The 12,072-nt window shown below is 45.0% G+C and overlaps 1 protein-coding gene across 2 annotated transcripts in view; it reads left to right on the forward strand.

Annotated features, from left to right (window-relative positions):
• LOC137444863 (sodium channel protein type 5 subunit alpha-like) overlaps positions 1-12,072 on the forward strand; it is a 227,243-nt gene that overhangs the window by 26,992 nt on the left and 188,179 nt on the right. The gene's annotated exons all lie outside the window — the stretch shown is intronic.

Genomic DNA, 12,072 nt, shown 5'->3' on the forward strand with positions numbered 1-12,072 from the left:
GGCTTTTACTTCTTGTGCTGCAAGAGATAGAGCCTCATATAACCTAATGCAGAAAGACTCCTGATATTAGCTCCCTCCCACCCCCCTTATTCCCATTCATCTTGTGTCTCATTTTGCAATTGCTATTATTTCATCCCTCTGGGGCACCTTCTAAGGCTACCCTGATGATGGATGCTGCCAGACCAGATGCATAAATATTAAGAAAGGCAGAAAGAGCCAGACTTGCAGTTTCTTTGTGCAGAACAGTGATGGGAATGCTGTTCTTCCAGCTGACCAACACAACTGCAATCTCAGCTCCAAATTTAAAAGCCTGTAGATGCTGGTTAAGCTAAAGTTTTAGCTGGGACTTTAACTGGGTAGTATCTTGTGTTCAGGCAGAGAAGCAAATGCTCTGGCATTTCGGGTTGTTTAGCCTGGAGAAGAGGAGGCTCAGGGGAGACCTTATTGCTGTCTCCAACTACCTGAAGGGTGGTTGTAGCCAGGAGGAGGTTGGTCTCTTCTCCCAGGCAACCAGCACCAGAACAAGAGGACACAGTCTCAAGCTGCACCAGGGGAAGTTTAGACTCGAGGTGAGGAGAAAGTTCTTCCCAGAGAGAGTTGTTCGTCATTGGAATGTGCTGCCCAGGGAGGTGGTGGAGTCACCATCCCTGGAGGTGTTCAAGAGGGGATTGGATGTGGCACTTGGTGCCATGGTCTAGTACTCATGAGGTCTGTGGTGACAGGTTGGACTTGATGATCTTTGAGGTCTTTTCCAACCTTATTGATTGATTCTATGATTCTATGCTGGTTGTACTGGTGTATACTGTACCTTGTATAATTTCTGTTGCTGGTAAAGCAAGACAAATTTGTACCTAGCTGATTTTCTTTGCTTCTTTGCTGTTTGCAGAGTTTCCTGAATCTTGATGTACAAAATCTGATGTGATCATTGGACCTTGTACATGGCCCTAGACGTGATTATGTTGACTGTCAATCTGGGCTGTAATCCTTGTAGTACAGTGTCACAAGTCACCTGTCTACGTGACCACCTTAATAAATCAGCCTTGTGATCGCGTGGAATTGCCAGAGGTTCGGCATGAGATCAGAAAGCCTGATGGCAATATTCAGATAACGGAAGAAGAGGGAGTCTTGATTAACGCTGAGCTAGCTGTCTCTTCTCTAATGCTCTTTCCAGTTCAATGGACGTTTTGATGATCCTGTTTGGTCTGAAGGCCACAGATTTATTGATGGTCACAGATCAAAATACCATCACTTCGAATAAATTATGCTGCCCCCTTTCTGATAAGAAGTGCGCCAAGTAACAGCATCTATAAACGGAAGGGGAGTAGCTAGGCAGTCTGAACAAAGACTCATGGCACTGCTTCTCGGAGTGAGAGGGAATGTGGTTGAAGCACATTGCCAGCAATGGAATTTGGTAAATGCAAATTTGGCTCTGGCAGTGCATCTTTGTTGTGGGCACTGCAGCACAGTAAGACTGAGGGTGGTTTAAGAGGATGTCCATTTCAAACGTCTTCTGTCTGTATCTCTTCCTGTAGCCCTCTGCCCATCTATCCTACCTTGAATCAGATGTAGTTTTGGACATTTGAAGGTGGATCAGGACTACTATTAAAAAGGCACAGAATACTTTTCTTATAGTGGTGAGACACTGGAATGGGTTGCCTAGAGAAGCTGTGGATGCTCCCTCCCTCAAAGTGTTAGACCAGGCTGCATGAGGCTTTGAGCAACCTGGTCGAGTGGGAGGTGTCCCTGCCAATGGCAGAGGGGTTGGAATAAGGTGATCTTTAGAGTCCTTTCCAACTCAAGCATTCTATGATTCTATGACCAGTATTGCAACTAATAATGGCAAAAGTTTCTTGTAGACTAAAATCAGTTTAATATTCACAGTCTCCCACATGTCACCTCTCTATTATTAGCTGAGTATCAAGGGCAAGTGCTGCTGGTGTGATCATGCAAAGATCTCAATAACCCTATACCCAATGCCAAGTAAACTGACACTTTGTAAAATCAAAGATTATGAATGTAAACCAGTCCTCATTTTGCTAGAAGTGATCTCTCCAGATTAGCAGTGGAGTATCTAGGTGATCTTGCTGCTCTTCCAAGGGTCTAGATTTGTCACTCCTCATCCAGCACCAGAACAAGAGGACACAGTCTCAAGCTGCACAGGGAAGTTTAGGCTTGAGGTGAGGAGAAAGTTCTTCACTGAGAGAGTTAGTAGCCATTGGAATGTGCTGCCAGGGAGGTGGTGGAGTCCCCATCCCTGGAGGTGTTCAAGAGGGGATTGGACGTGGCACTTGGTGCCATGGTTTAGTCATGAGGTCTGTGGTGACAGGTTGGACTTGATGATCTTTGAGGTCTCTTCCAACCTTGGTGATTCTGTGAAAAGCATCTCATTGGTTTGGCATTTTCAAAAAGTACTAAGTTTTGCATACAAAACCCCTGGAAATTACCTTCCTCTATTTAAAACTAGCAATCAGTGTCCATTATATTCTCTGTAGTAGGAAGGAGATTGGAAGACATCTCATTTCAGAGCCTACAAAACCTGAGCAAAAGTCCAGCATCACTCACTTCCATCCACTTACTACAGGGAACTTAAAAGCAGCTGTTTGCACAGTTCATCTATTTCCTTAAGATGAAAACTTCTCCTTTGTGGCAACCTATGAACATCTATTAAAACACAGGCTGTGTAGGAGAGCAGATTGTGTGGTACTGCCCATCTGCACATCGGATACCCATGCTTACTTTTTAATAAGAGCAAGGAGCTGGATGTAATGTCATGCAGTCATAATTCTTGGCAGTTGCTATAGTTCATATGTTTATTGGAAACTGAAGCTTTGCAGCATTTATCAGATCTCTTTATGCTTCCTGCATTAGTGCTTGGGGTTTTTTTCATCTGAGCTCTCAGGCTGCTGGCCCTGTTTGGTTGGGAAAGAGCCATGTGTCCAGTAGAGTACTTCATGGAGGGAGTAACTATGCTGAAAAAAGCAAATGAGCCCTGGAGCATGCATGTTTGTAACCTGTGAAGGGTTTTAGATGTTTTGGGAATGACAGAGAGATGCTCTTGTGTAAAAAAAGTCAGATGTGAAATGGAAGGTCTAGCCTGAGAGATGAGGGACTTGGACTCTCCTGTGCAGAGAAGGTGGGTTGTGACAAACTGACCTAGGCAAAAGAAGCACTTTCTGCCATCTAAAAGTGGATTCATATGAACTCATCTCTCAGCCTTAGGATGTCAGACTCAGACTTCAAGCCTTGGCTTGCAGCAGAGGGGATTATAAGGCAGTTGGAACCTGAGCAGTTTCTAACTGATTCATAGTGTCATAGAATGGTCTGGGTTGGAAAGGACCTCTGCCGGTCATTTAGTCCAAACCCCATCCAGAAAGCATCCTCATACCACATGTCATCTCACCACAGGGCTGCATTAGAAGAAGGGTCCAAGAGTGCTGAGGATGTACATCCACCTCCAGTCTTTTTGTCCACTCCCTGTTTCATGGCACTGTGACATGTGTTCAGCATCCCAGTGCACCTGAGCCAGGCTGACATGTGCTCCCAACTGCAAAATAAGGGTAGTACTCCTTGCTGTGCAGGACCAAGGGGGAAGAGAGACTCCTGGGGGTTCACAGCTCTTGGTGTGAGTTGTGGAGGGACAATTGGAAGACAATTCCCTCTGGCTTTTCTGGGACTGCCCTGAAATGAAAGAAACAGGGCTCACAAGCCTCCCTCTTTTGTTCCATTCACACTGCTTCCATTTCATTGTAGGAGGTCAAAACCAGAGGATGCTCCAAGCTCCCCTGCTCCTATGACCCCAGCCTCCTAAATCACACAATCACCAAGGTTGGAAGAGACCTCAAAGATCATCGAGTCCAACCTGTCACCACAGACCTCATGACTAAACCATGGCACCAAGTGCCACGTCCAATCCCCTCTTGAACACCTCCAGGGATGGTGACTCCACCACCTCCCTGGGCAGCACATTCCAATGGCTAACAACTCCCTCTGGGAAGAACTTTCTCCTCACCTCGAGTCTAAACTTCCCCTGGTGCAGCTTGAGACTGTATCCTCTTGTTCTGGTGCTGGTTGCAAGAGACCAACCCCCTCCTGACTACAACCACCCTTCAGGTAGTTGTAGACAGGAATAAGGTCTCTCCTGAGCCTCCTCTTCTCTAGGCTAAGCAACCCCAGCTCCCTCAGCCTCTCCTCATAGGGCTTGTGCTCGAGGCCTCTCCCCAGCCTCGTTGCCCTTCTCTGGACACATTCAAGTGCCTCAATGTCCTTCTTAAACTGAGAGGCCCAGAACTGGATACAGTACTCAAGGTGTGGCCTAACCAGTGCCGAGTACAGGATTTTGCCCTTAGGAAGGTGATACTGTTGAAAATTTATTCTAGGATGAAATTCCTTCTTTTAATAAAAGCCCTATTTAAATAATCAAAGTCCCAGAGATGAGCTGCAGCTAGCCTGTTTGCCCAAGAGAGCATTTCAGAATACTTTTACCCAACAGTTGGTCTGAGATCAAACAGACTTGGCATTGCACTGTTTCCTGGATAACACGCCATCATTATTTATTAATCTGAATCAAAGTGCTTGATGTTTTCATGCTAGCAGTTAGACAGAGCCTTATCGTCTGCCTCCTTTCCTCCCCCCCCCCCCCCCTTTCTTTCTTTATTTTTTCAAAATTTGTTGTGTTTCAAGAAAATTTTGAAGCTGCTGCAGTGGGAAATCCGTAGCTTAAGTGGCAGCTTGCTCATCTTTTATTTATTTTTGCAATCATCCCGCTGTTACTCATTCAAAGCTCCGAAAAGAGCCCTGTCCTCGGTCGGAGTTTTGCGCTTGGATGGGATTCTGATGGTGACTTGTAGAAGAGAAGTGTGTCTTCCTGGTTTGGAATAGGCATTATTGCTTTGTGGCTCGGAGGGATGTCATTAGTCTAGCTGTTTGGGTGGGTTGGATTGGTTGGTGGGTTGGACGCGATGATCTTGAAGGTCTCTTCCAACCTGGTTTGGTTTATTCTAAATAAAACCAAGTTTTAATGAAAAAAATAAATAAGAATGATGCTGGAATCCAAATAACTATGTAAAGTTGCTGATTCCTTCATACACTTTAAAATCACAAACACAGGGGTGTCAAGACCGTGGGAGGACCAGCAAAGGGATGTGATAAAAGGTGATTTCTGGCGTGGGTTGCAAGGCACCTTAGAGATCATCTCCTCCAGCCTCCCTGCTGTGGGCAGGGACGACTCTCAACTAGACTCTGCATGAAAATGTGTCATTTTCTCTGAGAAATCTGCTCCCTTTACAGTTTGGAGGCTTCTTTGTCGTGCAGAGAAATTTGTATTTCAAAGTAAATGCTCTTTAATAAAATGCTTCTCTTATTGGAAAAGCATTTTTTTTTTTCTATAGAAAGCGAGTTTCAATAGGAAATTTGCAGTCAGCTGTTCCCATACTGCAGGCAAGGCTGCTGCTCCCTCTTCCAGGAGAAAGGATGGCTTCATACAGACCCAGCACTTCTGCCTACCCATGCCAGTGCTGTGGGTTTATAAGCACATTTTCCTAGTTTAAAATGTTTTCCTGTCTCCTGTTTTTGGGTTGGGTTTTTTTTTGTGTGTGTGTAAAACATCCTCACAAAGAGGGAAGATGATTAATTGGAAACTACAGAGGAAACTACAAAATCAATTGCACTCAAAGAACTGAGTAATGTAGAAACTAAACTAATAAAAATCCCCAGAGAAATGGATGTGGGGTTTTTGGTTGGTTGGTTGGTTAGTTGGTTGATTGGGGTTTTGTTTTGGTTTGGGTTTGTTTTTTTTTCATCTCTCTCCTTATTCAGACTTAACTGTTCCTTGGAAGGTTTTTCTGAAACAGAATGATAACCCTTCACAGTATCACAGTATCACAGTATCACTTAGGTTGGAAAGGACCTCGAGGATCATCGAGTCCAACCTATCAACACAGACCCCATGACTAGACCATGGCACCAAGTGCCACGTCCAATCTCCCCTTGAACGCCTCCAGGGTCGATGACTCAACCACCTCCCTGGGCAACCTGTTCCAATGACAAATGACTCGCTCGGTGAAGAACTTCCTCCTCACCTCGAGTCTAAACCTCCCCTGACACAGCCTGAGACTGTGTCCCCTTGTTCTGGTGCTGGTTGCCTGGGAGAAGAGGCCAACCCCTTCCTGGCTACAACCACCTTTCAGGTAGTTGTAGAGGGCAATGAGGTCACCCCTGAGCCTCCTCTTCTCCAGGCTAAACAATCCCAGCTCCCTCAGCCTCTCCTCATAGGGCTTGTGTTCAAGGCCTCTCCCCAGCCTTGTTGCCCTTCTCTGGACACGCTCAAGTGTTTCAATGTCCTTCTTAAACTGAGGGGCCCAGAACTGGACACAGTACTCAAGGTGCGACCTAACCAAAGCAGAGTACAGGGGCACTATGACCTTCCTGCTCCTGCTGGCCACACTATTCCTAATGCAGGCCAGGATGCTACTGGCCCTCCTGGCCACCTGGGCACACTGCTGGCCCTTATATCTTACCTTGTGGGTGCTCAGCTCCACGTTCCCTGCGAACACAGCAACCGGTATTAAAAAGCCCACCCAAATCACCTCGCTGGGCTGCAGGCTTACTCTGACCACTTGCACCAAGGGAAGATCAGATCCCCAAGCTGGTTGTGCTTCTTCATAATATTAATCCACAAGATATTTTTTTTTCCCTGCTCATAAATAACTGTGAAATGATTAAACTTTAAAACATAAGACTGCTCGTGTGCTAAACCTCACGGAAGAATAATCTCATGATAAATTTAGTTGTAAAGTAGCGGAAGCATGGATGATTACAATTCTATTTTCAGACATGCGCGGTAAAACGTTTCTGTTTGATCTCTAGTAATGTTAGTTTAAGCCAGAGACTCCGAATGGAGGCAGAGATGTGAGAATCACAGAATCATAGAATGCTCCAGGCTGGAAGGGACCTCCAAAGGTGATCCAGTCTGACCCCCCCGCAGGCAGCAGGGATATCCCCAGCTAGGTCAGACTGCCCAGGGCCTCATCGAGCCTCACCTTGAATATCTCCAGGGAAGGGGCCTCAGCCACCTCCCTGGGCAACAATGAATGAGCAGAAGCAGCACAGTCAGCATGGTGAAGAGTCCTGGCTCTGTGTTGGGAGGCAATTTTGGAACGATGAACCCAGGTTATGTTTGTCAGGACAGGGAGAAGGGGCTGATGAGTGAAATGTGAGATGGCCAGAGCTGGTGGCATCACTAGACGTGTCAAGAAGACTTGAAGACCAGGGTCTGTATCTCTGCTGCCTACCTGTACCAGCCATCAGTTAAAATACCAGTTCTTGGGATCATGCAGGGTGCATTGGGTAAAATGGAGGCTGAGATGTCTGTGCTCTCAGGCCATACCTAAATCATAAATATGAAAAGAACAGGCATTGAGATGTGTTTCTGCTTTGAGTGTATAAGGAGAAGGGAGTTAAGATAAATCAGCAGAACTCTGTCCTGGACTGTCTTATTCTTGTTAGTCACTGTCAGAGTAAATGTTAAGCATGTGAAGTGGGATTTCCCATTGCATTCTTAATGTGAATCTTCAATTTAATTTGGATTCATCTGGGGATATTATAAAATGTAAGAACTGTGCGGATCAGTAATGCTTTTAATGCTCTGATCTTTCAAGCTACTTGTTCTTGCTTGGACCTAAGGGCTGGCTTTACAGACTCTTGCGTGTTTTGTGACAACATTTTGCACAGCCCTCTTTGCCAGCTCCATCCCTTTAAGGGGATGGAGAGGGGAAGTAGGAGAAGATGTGCTGGAGCCCAAGGCTACAGTACAAAGATGCAGCCTGGTCTGCTGTGACCATTTCTTCGAGGGCATCATCTATCACTTTGCACTTTACTTGGTGATCAAGTGAGAATCTCAGTTTCCACAAAAGATGGTGTGGTGGGTTAACCTTTTCTGGCTGCCAGGTAGCCATCAAGCTGCACTCTAACTCCTCCCTCCTCAGGTTGATTAACCCACCACGGATGGCTAGTAGGTTGAGGGTACCTGATATACAGCCATTCTATTTCAAGGATGGTTATTAGCCCCTTGGAGAGTGTGAAGTGTTTGGGTGGGAGCAATGTGGTTGTCACTGACAAGTTAAATGTATGCCATTTGTTGAAGTGGAAGGTCTATATCTCATGTTGTAAAGGAATTGTGGGCACAGGAAAGCTCTTGTAGAAGTGTTAAAGTTTGCCACCTGCTAGAGTGGAATATCCCCAAGCTCCATTCCTTTACCACCATGCTTTTAGAGGTCCCATTTTTCAGAGAGGAAACAAGCAGAGGTAAAGGTCACACACTTTGCATCATATTCCATAAGGGTCTGAATTTTGAGGATTTCAGTCCAGATGCTGTGTTGGAGGAAAGCAGTCATGCAAGTGCAGACACTCAGCTCACAGGTACCTACAGGTGGACATATCAGCATCTAAATTTAGGTGTCCTAATAAACAAATTGAATCATCAGGACCTTTGCTGGGGTCTAAAGCATAGTTTATCTCACTGAAGTAGACATGCAAAACAGGAGAGATGACTCATGTCCTAACCGTGTCTACTTCTGTCTGAATGTCTAACATCCTACATTCCTTCGGTTTGGCTGTTCTGTTCCAATGCATCAGAGAAGCAAGATTTTCCTTGATTCATTCTGTCCTGTGTATGAGGCTATTTCACAAGAGCTGCATATCCAATACATAATGTATTAGCCAAAAAAATTCAAGAGTGCATTATTTATCCTGTCTAAGTTGAGGAACTGTACTGCAGGTAAATGTATAGAGGAGCAGGCAGTGCTTAAATGATTAGCTCTGGACCTGGCAGGTTAAAAATCAAGAGATCTCAACAGAAGCTTTCATTTTCTTGTGAAAATTTTAATTGACATTGTCTTGCAAAGGTTAAAAAAATAATCCTTATGGATGTTCAAGTAGTACAGTCATTTCTGTATCGTTTTAGAACCCCATCAAAGTAGGTGCTATTCCATCTCATAGCTATAATTGTATTTGGGGCCTCTTACCCTGCATATAGTATTTGTGTCATTATGGGTCTCTAGCATAGAAAGAACCCTGGCTGTAGGAAGGGCTTAGGGTCCAAATATTGGATGATCTCTCAGTGCAATTACTGTTTATCATTACCATTAATAATAATAATAAGGCTATTTTCTGGAATAGTTTATTTTTTCTTTCAGGAAGTGCAAACAAATTCCCAAATTATGGAGCTAGTGCATTTTCCATTTAGAAAATGTCCTGCATTGATACCATCATCAGATGTTCTCTTTCACAGGCCACTTGATGTATTATTTTCTGGCATACTCATTGACTGTTTGGTCCCATAAGCTAAATTAAGCAAGAAGCCACAACAGGGTTTGCAATACTAGGCCACTATTGTGTGCTTCCTGTGCATTGTGCCTCAGGCTCAATTGAGTATTACCAACCACTCAGGCATGCACCATTGACACATAAATGCATATTTGGATGTAGCTTGTTAGTAAGTGCAATGTCCCCAGCAGTTTTATTTGGATGACTGGATTGTTGCTAATTAACAGAAAATGTCATGACTTTTGGAAAATAATTGTTGGTGCAATGTGTTATTTATTCTGAAAGACTCTTCCATGTCAAAAGACGAGGAAATTTTACAGAGGAGTGGAGGAAGAATATTCACAAGAGCCACAGGGTTCTCAGAAGTGTGAGTCTCATTGACATCAGTGGGACATAGCCAAAACCACTCCTGCTCATGTGACTCGCTCATATACCTTTAAAGTCATCCACTCTTTAGATGCTCCCCATCATTTACCCAGTTGCACTTTTAAGTTTCAGTTACTAGCAGGAAATATGAAATCCAATTCAGCTGACCTACCAGCAAGCTGTAGTATGTAGAAGAAGGTAATCTGAGTGCTAGCATTGGTGCTACTAGGTATTAAAAAAGCCACCACAACAATGAAAAATCCCTGGCTTCTCTGCCTCTGTGCCTCTGCCCGCCTCATTTACATAATGGTTTAGAGCATTATGTAATTCAAATCAAATCACTGTCAGTCGGCACCAGCATCCATTGCATCGCTCCCGTGAAGCTATGCCAAGTGGCTGAAGTAAATGTATTTGAAAGGAATGACAGAGATGAAATAATTCTGGCTCTCCGATGCCGGGGGTCTGACCCACAGCCGATTGCAGTCACACAAAATATTCCCCTTGATTGACGTGAGCTGAGGATTGCACCTCCAGAGCCCATCTAAGCTCTGAACTCTGATTCCGAAACTTGGCAACTGAACCCAGGCGGTTTTCAGTCGCAACCGGGCAGAATATCCCTCCTTTTTCAACAGCAATAATCTCTCTCTGTCTCTCGGGGGGGTGTGAGTGGGGGATGGAAATCTCTTCCATCAGAGTGGAAGATCCACTAGCTTTATCCAAATGGTATTGTCAAATGTACAGTGCACTAAATAATGAATCAAATCTTCAGTGCAGTCCAGCAAGAAGCAGCCAGCTGCTCCCTCATAGGGTCCCTGTTCAGTTTGTCCTGCATGAGATAATTTTGCCAGTGCACGTAGAATCACAGAATCAATAAGGTTGGAGAAGACCTCAAAGGTCATCAAGTCCAACCTGTCACCCAACACCTCATGACTACTAAACCATGGCACCAAATGCCACGTCCAATCCTCTCTTGAACACCTCCAGGGATGGTGACTCCACCACCTCCTTGGACAGCACATTCCAATGTCTAACAACTCTCTGTGAAGAACTTTCTCCTCACCTCCAGCCTAAACCTCCCCTGGTGTGGCTTGAGACTGTGCCCTCTTGTTCTGGTGCTGGTTGCCTGGGAGAAGAGACAAACCCCCACCTGGCTACAGCCTCCCTTCAGGTAGTTGTAGAGAGCAATAAGGTATACCCTGAGCCTTCTCTTCTCCAGGCTAAGCAACCTCAGCTCCCTCAGCCTCTCCTCATAGGGCTTGTGCTCAAGGCCTCTCCCCAGTCTCATTGTCCTTCTCTGGACACGTTCAAGAGTCTCAATGTCCTTCTTATCTCCTACCAGTGGCGGGGGCTCCATTAGCACCAAACACCATCCAAAATCACAGACAAACAGGGACCCCCCCATCCTTGTCCAGGGGAACCTACCAAAATAGACAAAAAAGCATTGCATGGGACAAAGAGGAGAATAAAGCAGCAGTGCCCAAGTCACACAGGATTGGTGTGAATGTCACCTGAGGGTTATCCTTGCGGACAGGCAGAGGTTTGCGGAAAGGCTCTGTTCACTTGAAATTGTGTAGGTGGGAGGATGAGATTGTTGTCTTGGCTAATGAGTAGGAAAGGGCTAGAGGTAGAGAAGAGTGGGAAGCTAGGTGTACTACTGGTATATGGATGGAGTGGAGTTCAGTGAAGGATAGTGATCTTGGAGATACTGCAGATGTGGAGGTATGTGCAGATAGTGCAGACTTGGCAGGACCTGCTGTCTCACCTCATATCTGAGGGATGTGGGAGGGGGACCTGCCACCTCTCACAGCTTAACTGTCTAGGATTTGGGTCTGTCTCTCCCAGCCTTTGACATTCAGTGTTTTCTGGACCTCAGCCTCTTTGTGTTTGTCACCTGAGAGTAAAACTTTCTTGCTCCATTCACTATGGAAAGTGAAGTTCAGTTATGTCATGTTTGTCTTTTATTTCAGTGCTAAAATTGTGCAAGAGGCCCTGGCTTTGCTGATAGTTCCATCCATCATTTTTAATGTAAAAATGCCAGTTCTGGTGATGACTTTTATAAGTCTGTTGGTCTTCCCTCTTAATGGAATGTGTCTCCTTAAGTTAGATGGGGGGAGTCAGTGATGCCTCACCTATAAATTTGTGCTAATACATCAGCCAGCTTTCCAGCCAGGGTTCCTTCTTCTCTAGAAACATATAGCCAAGTTTTTGGTGGCCAGCATAAAACCTGCCTTCTTCAGCAGCATAATTGTCCCATAATGGCTTCAGAATACATTTTAATAGCCATTTTACAACTTCCTATAACTGTTAGAATGTCTTTACAAAACACTATGAATAAAATGGAGCAGATTTGATATTTTATTCATGTGAGCATTCCGAGCACCTAAT

Source organism: Melanerpes formicivorus, unplaced genomic scaffold (assembly GCF_026170545.1).
Source record: "Melanerpes formicivorus ecotype bairdi unplaced genomic scaffold, bMelFor1.0.p_v2 SCAF_13, whole genome shotgun sequence".
NCBI lineage: Eukaryota > Metazoa > Chordata > Aves > Piciformes > Picidae > Melanerpes > Melanerpes formicivorus.